The 18,799-nt window shown below is 40.6% G+C and overlaps 1 long non-coding RNA gene across 7 annotated transcripts in view; it reads left to right on the top strand.

The window, feature by feature from the left end:
- The window catches only part of LOC123366470, a 53,042-nt gene that overhangs the window by 10,086 nt on the left and 24,157 nt on the right, over positions 1-18,799 (top strand). The window contains exon 1 of one of the 7 annotated variants that reach the window (XR_006578097.1): positions 4,918-5,048. The exons of the other annotated variants lie outside the window; for them this stretch is intronic. This is a non-coding gene — a long non-coding RNA (uncharacterized LOC123366470). Of the gene's footprint in view, positions 1-4,917; positions 5,049-18,799 lie in introns of those variants that run through there. 7 annotated transcript variants of the gene reach the window in all.

The following is an 18,799-nucleotide window of genomic DNA, read 5'->3' as shown; positions in this document are numbered from 1 at the left end:
ATTACAATGCATGTACAGATGAACAGTGTGGGCTAGATTTTCTCCTGCACTGAGGTCTACTAAATGAGACAACTGTGGCCAACGACTATTGGTTATAGATTCCTGATTCAGAAGCTGTCATGATCCTGGTCCTGACATATATTAAAACAACCATGGGGCTGCGTGGATTTCCAACAGTTGGCTAAGGTCCCTCGGGGACCATACACCAGCTGTAAATTGGTGGAGTAAAGTTATGTACTCTATCTCAACCCCTCCCTGCTCTTTCATGCCTTTTCCATGCCGTGGCATGCCATCTCTCCCCGTATGGTGGGGTGGTTGGGAAGATTGGAACAGGACTGGGCACTATTGGCTTTATCCCATGGATAGTTCTCTCCCACCAGGAGAGTCTTGGCCTGGCAGCTGTGTCCAGATTCTGATCTCATCTGACTCTATAACCTTATTTGGCCTTGCAACCAGATTTCACCAGGGCCTGTGAGGTAGAATGTGTTATTAATAGTATTACAATGCTCAGTTTTTATTATTTTCTCTCCCTCTCTCTTTAAAAATCATTCTATAATAATAGAGGCGGTGTTGGTATCCAGTGTGTAATCAGCATCTTGTTAATACTTTCACACATTACAGAAGTAGCAAGTTCTGGCCTTATTATTGGAATGTCATCCCACACGAACTCTTACTTTTCCATTTTAAAATTGTAAGTGAATTGTCCGTGTGGACCAGATCCAGTGGAGCTCCACTGAATTACAGCAGCTGACGATATGGAACAATACGTGTGAAAGTTACTAGATTGACAGACCAGGAAACTGTGTGGTGTGTTACAGTGAACTATAGACACTAGGAGTCCAGACTTCCTGATAATTTGTCACGCCAACATACCACAATCCTGCTGAAGACGGACCCACCTCTTGGAGGTTAGAAGACAATTTGTTCTTGATACCCATTCATAAATCAAGTGCAAAACCATGCCCAGTGTAGCTTTTGGTTCCTTCCCTACCATAAAGAAGACCTTGTGACTCTAGCTGATTTAGATTTTAGCTTTGATTTTTTTGCTTTAGCTTTCTAGCATGGATTGGCCCTCAGTGTGAAGTTGGTAAAAACAGTCATTGTCTAGTGCCTAGTCTACTGAAGGCATTTAAAAAAACATATGTTCTAACCAAAGTATACTGTATCCACAATGTAGCTGAAACAGTGCTAGATGAAACAGATTTTAAATCACTATTCGGAAATAGTTTCATTGTTATCTCAGTCTGGTGATTCACCGCAACTGGTGGCCAATCTGATCGGGCAAGCACCACTGCACATTGGTCTAGTTATTACCATCAAACAGCCTCTAGGTCCACGTTACAACCCGTTCAATGTTAACCTGTCCGGACTACATATTAAGCAGGCAGTCGCGTAGCCAGCTGGAGGGAAGAGGGGGAGCAAAAAAAAAGGCGCCACCTGCTGTGGTGCTTTTACGGATGGGGCCGTGCTCTGGGTCTTCGGCAGCACTTTGACGATGAAGCTTCAGTGCTGCTGAAGATAACCGAAGCGAGTGAAGGTCCCACCGCCGAAGTGCCGCCGAAGCGCCTCCCCATCGGTAAAATTGCCGCAGCAGGTGGCGCTTTTTTTTTTTTTTTTGCTCCCAGGTAAGTAAAATTAAAAAGGCGCCACCTGTGCTCGGTGGGGGAGTGGGTGTTCCCCCGCTTTCCCGATAGCTACGCTGCTGTAAGCAGGTGGCAGCTGTCCAATATTTGGATTAGCATCATAGACAGTGCTGGAGGATGCTCAAAAGATGTGATGTTCATATAGCAGCAGCTGTTGTCATGTTTCAGGCCTTCAGTATCTTCTGTGGGGATATCATGGCATCAGGCCTGCTACAAAGTTGTGGATCTATAGAACCACGGTTATACCAACTCATTTGTATGGATGTGACCGGTGGGCACCGAGAACACTGAAGAACACTGGATTGACATTCTCCATTTTCATCATTTCTGTCAGCAGCTCCATATCAGTGGCAGGGCAAGATCAGAAACTAGGGTATTCAAAGCTGAACCCAGCTACCACCTCCACCATCCCTGGTTCAGTTTCAGTGGCTTTCTTGGTGTGGGCATATTGGAAGTCTATTTATTTAATAATTATTGTCTCTTCAGTCTAGCAGAGAAAGTATAACACGATCTTTTTGCTGGATTTTGAACCTAGCCCAATTCAGGTTGGAAATAAGGACATTGTTAACAGTGAGCGTATCACAGACCAGGACATGGGCGGTTGTGCCTAGTGGTATGAGTAGGAGTTAGGGCTAGTGGTCACAGCCAGACTCATGCCTGGTGGTTAGAACAGAAGTCAGTAGCCAGGAATGAGAGCCAGGGACCAGAACTGCAGTCAGGCAAGGTGCCAGAACCAATGGTCAGAGCTGAAGTCAGAGGCCAAGAATCGGAGCCAAGGGTCAGAACTGGGTTACCTGGAGTGCGGAAAGGCTGGCCCAAGGCAGGCGCATGCTGGGTCCAAGGCAGGAAAAGGGCTTTAACAAGACTGGAGCAAGGCTGGGAACAAGTAGGCACAGGACTTATTACAGCTGTAGGCAAATGCTTTGAGAAGCCACTGTGCTGCTGCTGGCTTAAGAGCTGATCTGCTGATCCTTCCATTCAACCAAGTGGTGTAGCCAATCAGGCAGCCAACTACAAGCTAGCTGTGCTTGTTAGGTTGCCCGGAGACTGGCACTGTTGCAACACCTTGATTCCTGATGGAACAATTTACCAAGGGTTGTGGTGGATTCTCCATCACTGACCATTTTAAAATCAAGATTGGGTGCTCTTCTAAGAGATACGCTCTAGCAATTATTTTGAGAAAGTTCTATGGCTTGTGTTATACAGGAGGTCAGACTAGATAAGCACAATGGTCCCTTCTGGCCTTGGAACTTATGAATCTTTGAATCTATAGGAATGGAAGACCAACAAATTCCAAAGCCCGTGTACCAAGGAATACCGCTATATGGCAAGCCATCACTTGGGCGCCAAAAGCTTTGGTGGTGCAACAAGCTTGTTAGTAATGGATGTAAACTGAATATACAGTCAGACCATCTTAAGTGCCTTGCCAGGAACCAATCTGGGAGACTATCGATATGATTTGCAAGGAGACCATGATGCTTTGGGATTTGCCATGATGATGATTGGAAACTGTTTCCTACCTAGCATGGCCTTTATTGTAATGTAGGTGAGACATTTGTGATGCAAACAGTTGTCCATTAGTAACTGAGCCCAACAGCTCACATAGGCCACGGAATGGCTGCCAGATGCAACAACTCTGTCATTTGTCCTGGACTGGCTCACACACTACTGCAGTGCCCTAAAAGTGAAAGGGCCAGAGCCAGAGTCAGAGGCAAGGTGCCAGAGCCAACCCATCAGCGCTGAAGTCAGAGGCCAAGAATCGGAGCCAAGGGTCAGAACTGGGTTAGCTGGAGTTACATAACCAGTACTGTACACATCCCTGTGTTAGCCCCCATCTTAAATTTCTTGTGTAACTTCAAATAATAAAATGAAGGCTGTTTGCTAGTTAACATCGTGCTCTACCCCACTGAAATAATCAGCCAGATATTGGCCTGCAAATATAACTTAATTATATAGACTTACTTTCCTTAGCTTGGTGTTTTCAAAAGAGAAAAATGATTTTTGTAGGTGGATTATCACCTAAGCATCTTCTTTTTATAACTTCCCGGGTGTTTAATTAATTTATGTGAAGAGAGTATAACAACTGTTTTTCAGAAAAAAAAAGTTTGCTGATTTACAATCATGCCTATTGCTTTAAGAAGACAATGCTCTGTTTTATTTGTGAACTTTCAGTTTTGGGATCATAGGTCCCAATCCTGCAAAGTTCTGAAGACCAAATTTTTAAGATAGGCACCTAGTTGGATTTACAAAAGAATTTAATGTAAATGGGTTTCCTATTGAAATCAATGGGAGTTAGGCACACAGGCACTTTTGAAAATCCCATTAGAAACCTATTCGCATCTTTAGGCATCTAAGTACTTTTAAAAATCTGGCCCTGAGTGCCCTCAGCTCCCACTGAAATAAATGGGAGTCGATGATGCTTGGCATGCTGCAGGACCAAATCCAAAATAATGTTGGTGCCTTTTTCTGGAAGAGGAATAGTTTTCCGACATCAGGGTTGAATGGCATTCATAATAACATCATAATTTCAGAGCATCAAGTTATTGAATTCTAAGAATGATCAGACTTACTTGACAGTGCTGTTTAGTTGCCTTTACAACAGAAATATGCTCTTTTATCTCCTAAGAGATTCTTGAGGAAGAAAATTCAATCTATACCAACGAGTAAGTTATTTTCCTCTCAAGGCATATTGATTTAAATATTGACTTCACTGTTGGAGGGTTATTTCACTCCACATTTCAGATATGCATGGTTAAGTGACAAGTATTTAATGTACCAATAAAAGTGTGATTTCTGGCACTATAATCTTATCTATACAATTCTGACTTTTTAAATTCCAAAGTAGCCTAGCTTCCTAAAATAACTTATTTTCGTCTAAATCTGAATCCACTTTGCTCAATGTAAATGGGTTTCTTCCAGATTAAAAAGTAAACAAACATTAAAACCCACTTACAAAACTACTTTGCACTACTTGCTAGCTTCTTATATGTTCTTCAGAAGGGAATTTTAGTTTCTGGAAGACAGTAGTCCTTTATTTAGTAACAGAAAAAGTAATGCCACAGGACCTGCTGCAATTTGTCATAAATCCAGATTGAGAGTTCTCTGGGACATGGAATGCCTCTTTATTTCTTGTTAATACAGTGCCTCTCACTTCGGATTCCTGACTTTGGTTAAGTCTTCTAGGAATAATAATAATTAATAATAATAATAATTAATAAATATATCACATGCCACTGAACAGCAAACTAAAGCTAGTTATTATTATTTTATTTTCTAGTAGTACCTAGGAGTCCCAGTTATGGACCATGACCCCATTGTGCTGGGCGCTGTACAAATACAAAACAAAAAGATGGCCCCTGCCCCAAAGAGCTTACAGCCTGTCTCATTGGAGTGTTGTCTTCATTAGTAAGTGAATATTATTGAAAAACCTCATGCATACTAAATTTCCCATTTTGTGTGCACACAACCCTAGCCTACCAGCCCCAGGAGCCAATTTTATTTGTATAATTGTTCCTAGCAAATTCTTTTTTAGATGTTGACAAATAGGGCCCTTCCCCAACCTCCCTTCATCCCACACCCCTTGCCTTCAAGTCTCAGGCTTCTGTGGATACGTCTACACTGGAATAAAAGACACGCAGCACGGCTTTTGCTCGCCGGGGTCAGCTGACTCAGGCTCATGTGGATCAGACTGTGGGGCTAAAAATTGCTGTGTAGACATTCCCCTTTAGCAGGATCCCAGAGCTCAGGCTCCAACCTGCACCCAAACATCTACACAGCAATTTCACAGTCCCACAGCCCAACCCCATGAGCCTGAGTCTGCTGACCCGGGCCAGCTGCTTGTGTTTAATAGGTTGTGTAGATGTACCCTATGTGTATGTGTCCTGCAGCAGGAGGCCTCTGATGGTAATCTGAAAACTCTCTGTCCCTTCCTCTTCTTGTTCAAAACGAGTCAGATTTTTTTTGGGGGGGGCAGATACCCCCAAATCAATTCTCAGATCTTCCTGGAAATCCTGGAACCTGCCCTGTGCCTAGTAATGCAATTGGAGGGGCAGGAGCAAGTGACATTTCAGGGAGGAGTTGCATGCAAAAGATTGTTGGCCAGGCCTTCCCCAAAATGCGAAGGCCAGCTTTGCCTGTACTGTTTTGGTTTTAGTGTTGCCATCGACTGTTGCAAAAAAAAGCATTGGAGTACGTGTGCCCAGAGACAGGTCCTGTTCCCCTTAAAAATGTATTGTAGTTAAAAACTTACACACAGAGGGCTCAATTCACATTTTGTTCCAGCTCCTGGCCCCTCATTTGCATTTGGATGGGGGTGCAGTAATGTGAGCTGTTTGAGACTTCAATTCAACCAGCAGGGCAAGCCACCAAGTCAATATGTTAATAGAGCACCTCTCCCAGATAGCCACGTCTGGCAGGGGTTCTTGAGCCCCGGCTGGAATTTAAAGCTGCCCCATCTTTAAAGAAACCCTGGGGGGAAATAGAGATTTGGGGCCAATATGGACACTTCCGCTGAGGTGAATCCACAGCAGGCACAAGGAGTAGAATTGTGGAAATGAATCTGTCCCATAATTTGTTAGAGATTGTCTAATTTATTTATATTTATTTAATTTCACCTTTAAGCAAGAAATTAGTCTTTCTCTCTGCACGCATTTTAATTGAAATCGTGATCTAAACAAATGTGCTCTCTTTATTAACCCCAGCAGTGTAATTTTTCATTGTAAGACTCTGATTCAGAGGAAACGGTGTCACTAAAACAGACACACAACCCAAGAAAAAATGACAGCTTTCCTCAATCAGTTCCTTTCATGACCTTGATTTGAACCTTAATCTGTTTTAACTATGTTTTTTTTATTAGCCATTCAGACTTTGAGGTGATGCTAATTTTCCTGTTTTTAGACTATCAGTTTATAGAGACTTTTTAATGTAACTAATCAAGGTTGATTTATGTTATTTTGGATACAATTTCTAATAATTACTGTTTTTTTAAGTATTTGCAATTTTTTGCATATATCTGTCAAAATGCAACATATGTGGATACCATGCTGTTTCTGTCACATTGTACATAAAACTCTTCTTTTTATTTATAACAAAATAATCATGAACAATATTATTATATGAAGACTACAAGCCTGATCTTCTAATCTTTACTCATATGAGCAATCTTTTCCTGCAAGTAATACCATTAAAATCAAGGAATACTCAAGAGAGGAAGGCTTTTCAGGATCAGACCCTATCTGAGGTGTCTGGAATACAGAATAAATATATACTTAAATCTGTCTTCTAAATATTATAAAATGTTGTAGCTGATAACTAGTAATTTTCTTTGCCTATGGCATTAAAGAACAGATTGTGTTACTATGCTTATCTCTACCTTTACAAACAAATACACCAGAAAAATATGTTGAGTAGAAAAAACAGTGCTCATTATCAAATGCTTAATTAGATTTACTACAGGTTTTTGTACTTTTTGGCATAAACTTCAAAACATATTGCTGCATGGTTATTCTTGGAATTCTTTACAGTTTAAAGGAAGCATCTATGTATCTAAATATTTATTGATCTATAGATCTAATGCAATAGTATGTTGTTATTATTATAATTATAATTATTTTATTTGCATTATGGTAGCATCTAGGGGCTCTAGCCAAGATCAGGACCTTGTTGTGCGAAGCACTTTACATACAAATAGTAAGAGAATGTCTCTACCCCAAACTGTTAATTAAAAGCACTGCACAACTATGATCTTTAAAGCTTGGCACATCTGATTAGATTTTCATTGAAACTTACAGATTTGATCCAGTATTTTGAGGACATGTACACGTGTGTCCTAGTGGTTAGAGGGGGTGGGCAGCTGTGAGCTGTGTCACATGCCCTGTAGTTATAGGTGTCATTGGAACAATACCAAAAGAACAAACTTTGTAATTGTTCCATGGGCTAAACCTCTCAATGCATGTTCATTAGGGCTGTGTCAAATGATGCATTAATATTTTGTTAGAGTACAAACTGATCAAATAATTACAAATATAGTTGTAAATTTGGCAAGCAGAGTTTTTACCCTGAAAAGGGAGAAGATGCTCAGGTGCTACAGGGCTGGGCATCAGTATAACCTTCTTGGATAGAAAGATAGATAGACAAAAACTCCATTGATTATTCAATCTTCATCTTATTCAAACTTTATTTCTGCGAAAGAGCAATTCCCCTGCTCCCCACCATCAGGTTGAAAGCGTTGCCATATTTGTGATTACTTAAAGAGCTACTGGCTAATTTGGAAATATGTGGAAGTAGAAAAATGAATGATATATGTAAAAATGGATGAATATCCTTGAATGCTACATTAATTAACACAGCCATATAGTTAGGGTGGTTGGTGTTAAAGAAAAGAATGATGCTTTTTTAATCCAAAACTTTCCCTCCCTCCTCATCTATTATATCCCATCTTGTCACTTTCTATTAGCTGATCATGACTTCTCATCTCTTGCTTGAAGGGTGGGCCTACATATTACTTTGGAGCTGATGTAAGTGACACTCCAAGGATTGGCCGGCAGCAGGTTCATTAAGAGCAGCTACCACCCAACCCCTGGAGTGTCAGGATGTCATCTCCGTGACATGCCTGGAATCCTCAGTTCATTCTTGAACTGTCTTGTTACAGCCTAATAGCAGTAATGTTTCACTCTAAGTCTGTCGATGGCACGGACTTGACCTCTTCACCCGGAGACATCTCTCTGTTTTGCTGAGATCTGTACTTTTATTTTTACTGCGAGTTCTCCTCTTTAATGGAACAGATGATCTCTTGTAAGCCAGGATTTCTATCAGGGGTGAATGACTGACAATCCTACTGGAACACGCCATGGAGATGTGTGTGTGCCATAAGAAAAATCATTTTATGATGCAGTAGCTAGTGCAGGCCAAAGCAAAACCTTTCAAATTGCATCTTATGTGAATGAATTTAGTGCTTGTGAAAGGTCCTGGACTGAGATTCTTGGACCCTAATTCCGTTCCTTGCTCTTGTTACTTTATGGCAAAAGAGATGGCAACAGCTTCCTAGGGAACCCTGTTTGTGTAAAGAACCTACTTGAGTGACATAGTGTATCAGAATGGTCCTACGGTGTTTCCTCCAGCCCGCAGTGTAGCATAGTGCTAGGGGAGGCAGAAATTTTGGGGAAGGAGGAAGCACAGCCAGAGCACACTGCCACCTGGTTATTCTGGGCTGATGGATGGCTCCATTGGGAACTGTTGCAGGCATTGTAAGTTAGAGCAACTCTTGGGCTGGCTCTGACTTTTGCTGGGGTCCCCTTAGGATCTCAGTGAAACCTAGAACCAGGATCATTTAAATGCTAACGTTATCAGGCACCATTAATCTCTCTCTCTCTGCCTTTTAAGAAAGCAAAATAAAAAAACGTGGAACGAAAAAGGTGGGGTATAAATTTCACTATTTAAACATCTGCTTTATCTTATGTTCCATGCACAATACTTCAGCTATACTTAGTTTATTTAGGCCCTGCTCTGGCAAACATGTAGGTACTGGGTAAATTTATGGGTATGAGTAGTCCTATTGAATTCAGTCAGCTTCCCATAGTTCACATGGCTAAGCAGCTGCAGGATTAGGACCTTTATAAGCTCTTTGATTAAGCAACCTTTTCTGCCACTGTGAAGAGCCCAGTTTAGTACTATAGAAAAAAATATTTAGCATCCTTGTGCACATTCTGATTCAATCTATGTGCCATAGATCATTGCATTATCACACAGTATTGCTCCATAGAACCCTGGCCCCATGAACTGTGCTGGAGAGAAAGCAAATGAGGTGGAGGGTTGCAGGAAAATTAAGGATAGTCTCTTGTGTTTAAGAAACTCAGGAAAGCTGGGTTCTATTCTTGACCAGGCCACAGATTTCCAGTGTGGTGCTGAGCATGACTATAATAAAGCATACTCAAGAGTACCAAATTAAAGTTTCACAGGCAGCCTTAATTCTGGTATTTCTTAACTTCTGGGTGTTTGACTTTGCAACCATAATATTGATTTAACATAGTTTTCATAGCTTTTGGGATGTAATTTCCTAGGTTTTTAAAAAGTCAACTGAACCCGCCCCCCAGGAAATTCATCACGTGAAACCATATTGACCCTCTACATGGGAAATCAGTGGAGTTGGAACCCAGGACCTTTAGATCCACAGCACAGATATCTACCCCTTGACCTAAAGATAATAGCAGATAGCAGCAGAAGACTATTATCCCTTATGTGGACAAGTCCCTCGATGGAAAAATGACACATACTTTGCTGGTGGCTTACACAGTTATTTGTTAGACAACGGAGGAACCTTGGGGATTAGAAACCTTAATATAGGTTCTGGAGGAGAGTGTGGTCTAGTAGTTTTAGATAGTACAGCAAAGCACATTGCTTTGGTACATTGAAAGAAAAAAGAAAGACTTAGGCAGAGACTAAATATGGAAAATTTCAGCCCAATCAAAGTCTGGCACAATTGTAAGGAACTGAATAGAGGGGTTTATAATGGACAGAGTTGGACAACCTTAACTAAAGGTGTCACTACAAGTTGCATTACTACTAACTTAGTAGGTGATCCTGCACACAGATCTGTGTTCCTGTACAGAGCCCCACTGACTTCACTAAAGCCCCATGAGGGTCACTAGGTTCTACCCAGATATACCTGATTGCATGTTTGGGGAGGGGGAGGTCTTAGTTTTTGCAATTTATTAGATTTACATTTGTTGAGTGAACAAAGATTGCATAATTTATGATGATGTCCACTTAGGTACCATATGTCATGGGCCATTGTAGGCGGTGTGTTATTCTGAATATAAACAGAAGCAGAGACTTTCATCAAACATTACCTGTATGTTAGATTAAGAAAAAAATAACAAAAAAAGATGGAAGTAAAGGGGGCATACTATCTATCTATCTATCTATCTAGTGACAATCTTCATGGAACTTGAACACACAGCAGCTCCTTGTTTCTGCAGATAGAAAAGTACTCAGAGATTTAAAGGGGATACCCACAGAAAACAAGGATATGACATTTACATAGCTAAAAATAACATTCTTTACTGCAGATGCAATTTGTCGGGGACATGCATGCCTCTCCATCATTTAGAATATACATTTGGTTGCAACATTGTTTCTGCCCATCCTCATGAAGTCACTAGAAAATGTTTCTAGAAGGTTGTCTGTGTTTATGGGACATTGCAATGGGAAACATTTTATTGTTTATTTTATTTTGGGGAAGAGGAAACTGAAATTCCCTTTTTAATGGCTGAGAGTTTGTGTGGCTCTTTAAGTCTTCAACAAATATATTAATTTTACATGCCAAAGTCTTGAGAAGTGTTCGACTGCCCATGGCTTTTGTGCGCATTTCCAGATGGCAGATGCCATTTTGTGTTTTGCATAAACTGACTAAATTTCCTTGCTCTTTGTACATATTGCAGAGGAAACCATTCTCTGCTTTCAATAGGACAGAACAGCTCGTTGGCATCCAAACCAGTTCTGGTCCTGGTGATACAAAAAATATTTAAGGGGGAATTCTGAGACCAAGCTGGTGGCAATAAACACTTCATACATTGTAAGACAGGGAAAGGGTTTAGCAGTTGTGTTAGAAATATCTTGAGGGCTCTCCCTAGTGAAGCTGAAATAAACCAGCCAGGATAACCTCATGGGTTGAAGATATAATTTGATGTATGCTTTTTCCATATTTATTTAAATGGAGAAACATATGTTGTATATGAATGAACATTATTTTTGGTTCATCTTTTTGCCAGCGCAGGTTTGTTCCCTGTGGTGTACTTTGTAGGCCTTTGTTTTAAATACCCCAGTGATGGGGCTTCCACCACATTGAATCTTTTATTCTGTCTGTTTTAGCTTATTTATAGAAAGTCGCTGTATTGCTTTTCCAGATACAAAGATCAAACCAGGACCTTCAGGCACTTACTTTAATTGGAGATGAAGAGAAAAAAAAATAAGAAAGAAGAAAAGTAAAGTCTATATGAGCGGGCATACAGTGAGTGAAATCCTGACTCCACTGAAAGACAATGGGAATTTTGCCATTAACTTCATTGGGACAAGGATTTCACACATTGTGTGTGTGTCTTCTGTGACTGTTTGCACTGAACTTAATACAAAATGGGTGTCTCTCTCTGTAGATAGCAGAGCACTTAGAAATTTGAGATTTAAAGGTGCGGTACCCTGAAAACAAATGCATAACAAGCAGTTACATAGCTAAACACACCATCGTTTCAACTGAATCTCTAGTTTGAACTTATAATTGTATGTTTAGGCGTTTGGGCTCAGGGAGGGAGGAGTCATGTGTTACTGCCTTAAGAATGGAAATACTGTGTGTTTCTGTGAATTGGTAAAGTGTGTTAAGTATAAAATGAGGTTTTAAAATAAACTCTTTTCAATTTTTTATATGCTCATTCTGACAACACCTTGCAGAAGAAAAGCAAAACAAATATCCTGCCTATTCCAGAAAGAATACAGAAGTCAGTACTAATTTGTGTTCAAAGAAACTAAGATTATATGTCATGCTGTTAATCAGATTTTTATCATTTTAAGTGGTGTCCAGATATAGTTGAAGTGGGCAGTGTACATAATAACATAATTATGGGTGTTATAATGACGTAACAGCAGCAGGAGCTCGCCTCCTGACTCCTTGGTTTTCCATTCCCACCCACCATGATCTACAGCTATATTTAGTTGTTTTTCATAGTGCTACTAATGCCGTGGTCCCAAGTATTTTTTTAAGTAAAATAATAGAGATAAGACCATATTGATTTTCCATGAAAGTCAAAACACTGGAACCTTTTCTTGCAGATGATTGTTCTTATTTTATGCTTTTTAAAATTATGTGTATTATTGTCTTCTGTGCCTGGAGTGCAATCACTCAGGGGTAGATTCTCAAGTTGGGTAAATTGTCCTAGCTTCATTGAAGGCAATGGAGCCAGGACCACTGACACCAGCCGAGGAAGTGCCCCACACATTTTAAGGCATGTCTGTGTATTGTAAAAGAACTGAGATGATTAAATAACTGAGTGGTGTTTGGGGATTTGAATAAAGGAAGTTTTGACTGCTGAATTACTGTACTTTAACAATTCTCAGGCTATCATTTTTGGCACCACTCGTCCTTATGGGATTGCAGTTCCAGAAACACCCGATAAACCACTAATAGGTGAGACCTTCATGTTTATGTAACACTACGGTGACGGAGGACAACAAACCTCATGCCTGTGGTGGACATTTGCCATAGAATCATAGGGTTAGAAGGGAAGTATCTAGTCTAACCTGCTGCCAAGATGCTGGATTTGTTGTGTCTAAACCACCCAAGAATGATGGCTATCCAGCTTCCTTTTGAACATGTCCAGTGAAGTATCTTCCACTACCTCCCTAGGCAGTCTGTTCCATTGTCCTACTGTTCTTACAATTAGGAAGTTTTTCCTGAGATTTAATCTAAATCTGCTATGCTGTAGTTTGAACCCATTGCCTTTTGTCCTGCCCTCTATGGCAAGAGAAAACAACTTTTCGTCATCTTTTTCGTCAGCCTTTCAAGTTTTTGAAGACCACTATCATTTCCACCCTCAAGCTCCTCTTTTCCAAACTAAACATACCCAGTTCCTTCATCCTTTGATCATATGGCTTCAGTTCCATTCCTTTGATCATCTTTGTCGCTCGCCTCTGGATCCTTTCCAGTTTCTCCACATCCTTTCTGTACATTGGTGACCAAAACTGGACACAGTACTCCAGCTGAGGCCTACCCAGAGCTGAGTAGAGTGGTACCATCACCTCCTGTGACTTCCATGCTTTGCTTCTGTTAATGCAACCTAAAATTGCATTTGCTTTTTTTGCAACAGCATCACATTGCTGACTCATTTTGAGGTTGTGATCAGCATGGTACCATAGTAATGGCTCTTTTGATGCATCCTGATATGGTTAATGTATTACCATGGTAAAATGGGCAATTCTCCCAACCCCACAATATAGTCTTGAGGTGAACTCTGATCTTGCAGTAGTAAGCTAATTAATAGTAGGTAGCCATTTCCACCTTAACCAAAAGCTTATTATTTTTGTCCATGGCACTGAACACTGTCTCTTCAGCATGTCTCTAGACACTTCCTTATATTGCAGAATGACCATTGGATTAAGTTGGCGACTTTCTGAAAGACTAGTTCACTGGTCCTGAAGCTTGCAATGGAAAGTGAGATGTATACAGTGTATTTAACTGTATAGAGAAATTTACTGTTACCAATAAATTTGTGCGAAGGAGTCCCAAGCTAGATGAAGCCTTGGACCAGGATTCTTGGCAGGAGGCGGTAGCTTGCCAACTTTACAATTGGTTCATTCAGCACAAGTCAGCAGGGTTGTGTATCTCTGTTCCTGTAGTCAAAGCTCATTCATTCTGTGCAACATAGCTCAGATCTTGTGCAACTACTGATATTTGTACAGCATTTACTTTATATACAATACAGAATATTGGTAAATCTACATTCTGGTGGGAAAGCAGAATTTGACACCTTCACGTTACATTTATTTATTATAACAATCGCAACTTCTTCTTCCTCTCTGTCAGTCAACATACTGCACCGTATATAAAATAGGAAGATTGTGAAAATGTGAGCAAGGATGGAAAGAAGGTGTGTGTGTGTGTGTGTGTGTGTGTGTGAATAGCTTAAAATGATAATTCATTCTTCCTCTCTAAGAATGATTCATTCAGGTTATAACATAACAGATTCATCCCTAGTGTAAATCCATTGATTTCAGTGAAATTGCACCAGGGATGAATTTGCCCCAGTCAGCTCTACATTTATTTAGATTTAAACAGCAGTTAGAAATAGCCATACAAAAAGCTCTCAGTGCCCTAATAGTTAATTAGACTTACAATCACCTAATGATGACCACCCTGCAGAATAAAAATAATCATATACTGGGAACAAATTAACTCAGCCAGCCAATAAATCAAAGCAGGGGAAGAGCTCCTTTCCCTGTCCCGGGGACTTACCCCCAGCATTTACCAAAACAATCAAAAATGGCTTTTGCAGCATGCCGAGAAGGTGATCAGGCCTGGGCTATTTCAGACAAGGGTTGGGAACCAGAGCCCCCAGGTGCTCACAGAGAATGACTCTTCATCTACCCACTCTCTTTTCTGATGAGGGAGTTCCATCTTGAGTGTCTCTGCTGACCACATCTGTGGCAGTGTGACATGGGGAGATATGAAGTCAAAACCAAAACCTTAAACTCTACCTGGAGACCAGTAGGTTCTCTAGAACCCCGAGAAGCAATGTCACATGCTCTCAGGAAGATTCCCCACTCAGCAAGCAAGTTGCCACATTTTGTACCAGTTTCTGTCTCCAAATGGATTTAAAGTTAGCCTCAAGTACAGCACATCTCTGTAGTCCACTCTCAAAGTAACAAAAGCACAAATAAAAGCATGAAAACTCCTAGCCAGGTACAGATGGTAAAATACTGACTTGACTACAGCTGTAATACGATCAACTAACAGCATCTGGGACCTAAAATCACCTCTTCTTTGGAGGTCACCAGTGGTGGATGCACTTCCAAATCAAATGGACTGATATTATCTCCTTCCACTGCTCCTTCAACCCACCATCACAACCTCAGTCTTGTCTGGGCTGAGCTTCAAACAACTCATTCTTAGCCAGGCTCCAGTCTTAACATGACATTGACTCGGGTGTTGAACCACCTTCTTCCAGATACGTGGGTATCATCAACACAATGAACTACCCCCCAAGCGTCCTCACCGACCCTCTGAATGGCAGCTTATATAGGCTGAACAGGGTGGGTGACAGAAAGACACCTGAGTCACCCCACACTTGAGAGCGCTTGGGAGCAGGAATGCTTGCTCATGATTATCCATTGCAATTTCTCCAAGCGAAAAGAAGGAAGACACTGAAGAGCAAACCTGTCCCGCTCTGCCAGGGTCCACAAGAGAGTCAAAAACATCCTGTGGCCAACTGTGTTGAAGGCAGAAAATACATCTAATAACACCAGCCCAGAGAGCTGATCTTCACCCACTTCCAGGTTGGCCAGTGCGACCAGTGCAGTCTTTGTGTCAAAGTGAGGCCTGGACTTAGACCAACAATGGTGAAGAAGATTGAAATTCCCAGTGGGCCCCATCTTGATATCCTTTCTCAGCAACACTCCCACTCATGGCCAAGATAGAAGGGAGGCTGGTTTAGTGGTGAAGGTACCAGTGTAAGTGTTTGGAGACAGGGGCTCTGTTCTTGGCTGTAATGTGTTGCCTTGGGGCAAGGTATTGAACCTAACTGTGCCTCAGTTTCACCAACTTTGAAATGGGTGATGATAATATTCCCCTCCCTGAAAGGTGAGTGGGGTGTCTTAATTCATAACTAAGAGAGATGCTCAGATACTACAGTGATGAGTGCCATAAAAATGCCTATACATTCTTTTGCCTCATCCTGCAAAGCGCTGATGTCTTCCTCAAGGGGCTTCCACTGACTTCAGGATCAGTCCCCAAATGACTAGTTAGAAGTACCCCTGACAATGTGAAATGCAAAGCCGGACACATAAATGAATGGGCATATGTGTGCAGCTCCTGCCACTCCCAAAATATCTTTAGCAGCACTGAAAGCACCGTAGATTTTGGAGCAACAGATGATTGATGGATGATTAATAGCTGATTTGCTGTGCCATTGAAAAAGGATTCATTTTACTTATACACTGTATGTAGAATTAGTTAAGGGTTGCACAGGAAAGAAAGTGATGAGCCATTGTTCCCATTAAATTATAATAACAGCCTTCCTAACCACTGTATATTTATTATATAAGAAAAGGAAATGCCTAGTAAAATTCTGTATAGGTTAATAACACCTTCATAATATAGTCCCTCTTTTCTATTGACTTGAATAGCCCTCCTACTGACTTTTACTGGATTATTAGAGTTAATTACATCAATTGCAATATAATTGATTCTTAAATACTATGTAGGACCCTCATACAATTATGGAAAAACAAAAGTCATCTAGACATCTCAGATCAAAAAAGATTTGGAATTCCTGCACATTTAATTCCTGATAATCACCAGTCAGTTTGGACATTAAGATTGCAGGGTCTCTTGTTTTCTTTCTGCTAGGTTTTGACAGAATTGATAGTTTTACAACATTTAACTCAGTGTGCATGGAAATATAAGATTAAAGCTACGAATGTAATTTGCTAAAACCGTTACTTCATCTCCAAAAAGTGAAATGTGTTACCTGCCTGTCTATACTAAAATATAAGTTGTACACACAAGCATGCAGAAATATGCATTTATCGTTGAAGGTTGAAGTCCTTTATCCACAGGTGCAGGAATGCCTGTAGATCTTGCTTGCTAAAGTCACCACAGGCCTTCAATATATGACATGAAGCGGAACTGAACACTGATCTCCAGAGGGTAAAACATCTATGCATTATTTCACTGAGTAACTTTGACATAAAAAAGGTTTCTAAAGGATGGTCCTGTACCCCAGATAACAATTACAAACCATTCAAAAGAAGGTGCTTTCAGATAAACCCTCTGAGGCATGCTACAATATTATTAAGCAGCAGTTCAACTTTAAAGTCAGTCAGACATAACATTTTTGTGAGCTTGCTCTTGGTCAGAAACCCCTATGGTATAAATGTAGTAGATGTAACTTGATTTATTTTTTTTTACAGGCTTTGTTACTGCTCTCCAATGGCCTTCTAGGAGCCATGCAGAGTTTTGTATTAGTCAGTTTTCTTTGTGTTTGTGGGTGTATTATGCCATTAAAGTCTCTGCAAGGTAAATTCAGCAGTCTTTAAGTTGCTAAATGAAATGTATTAAACTCAGTTCAACTGGTGTTAAAATATCAGCCTGAAGTTCCCACTATGCCATCCACGAAATCAAGCTGCCTGCGCTTTCATTGGAGTTTTTAGTGTTATTATTTTTGCTTTATGTGGCAGACTGCTTAATCCACATCACTTAAACCATCCTGCAGCAGCCTGCCGTCAAAGGCTTCCCCAAGGAAAAATTAAGCACTTACAACAATAAATTATTGAAAGACTACATCTAAGGGCACCATCCACCTTGTTCTCATACTCGCTTTAAGTGTTAAATAAATCATAACATCCTGTTCACCGTGCCGTCAGTAGGGGTTAAATAAGTCATTGCAAATGAGATCCAAATCATAGGACTTAGCTGGCTTCCAAGTTTTTTGTTTGCAAGGAGTAACTACTTCAGGCCTTTTGATAGTTTGGGTCTTTAAGGAAAGCCTTTTTTCCATTCCAACTACTTCCTGTTAATGTGGAAATGAGAGGAAATGAGCATTAAACAGAAGCACGGGCCCACCCTTTTCCAGTCGTGTGCCTAATTTGTCAGGTGTAATATTGGCACCTGGAGGCTTGTTTTGGCTCCTGTTACATCCTTACTGGGGAAGTATCAAAATCCTTGTAACACACAGTGTAGGACTTCAAAGCCTTTTTGTTACACAAAGAAAGAAAGAGGATATCATCATTAGAAAACGCAGAATTCCATGCCCTCATTAGTTTGTTAAATGTGAGAGAAATGAGCAACAACAACCTATAAACAAAGAGAAAAAGTATGTGGAATTTGATTAAGAATATACATTAACATGGAAGCATAGCCATGTTTGTAAGGTAATAATGGCCTCTTTATAAAAAAAAATGTACTTACTTTATAGCAGGGGTCGGCAACCTTTCAGAAGTGGTGTGCCGAGTCTTCATTTAGTCACTCTAATTTAAGGTTTCGCGTGCCAGTAACACATTTTAACGGTTTTAGAAGGTCTCTTTCTAGAAGTCTATAATATATAACTAAACTATTGTTGTATGTAAAGTAAATAAGGTTTTTAAAATGTTTAAGAAGTTTCATTTAAAATTAAATTAAAATGCAGAGCCCCCCGGACCAGTGGCCGGGACTCGGGCAGTGTGAATGCCACTGAAAATCAGCTTTTGTGCCGCCTTCGGCATGCGTGCCATACGTTGTTTACTCCTGCTTTATAAGAATCTTCATGCTGCTGGGTGAACAAAGGCCCCTGTACATGAAGATGATTAAGCACATGTGTATCTTGGAGTCAGTTGAGGGCTATTCACAATCTTAACGTTACACATGCGCTTAAGCAACTTGCAGCCATTGGGGCCCAAATGCTGCTGCAGTGCAAAAT

This window comes from Mauremys mutica, chromosome 3, assembly GCF_020497125.1.
Source record: "Mauremys mutica isolate MM-2020 ecotype Southern chromosome 3, ASM2049712v1, whole genome shotgun sequence".
In the NCBI taxonomy this organism is placed as follows: domain Eukaryota; kingdom Metazoa; phylum Chordata; order Testudines; family Geoemydidae; genus Mauremys; species Mauremys mutica.
This window is presented reverse-complemented; position numbering and strand designations above follow the sequence as displayed.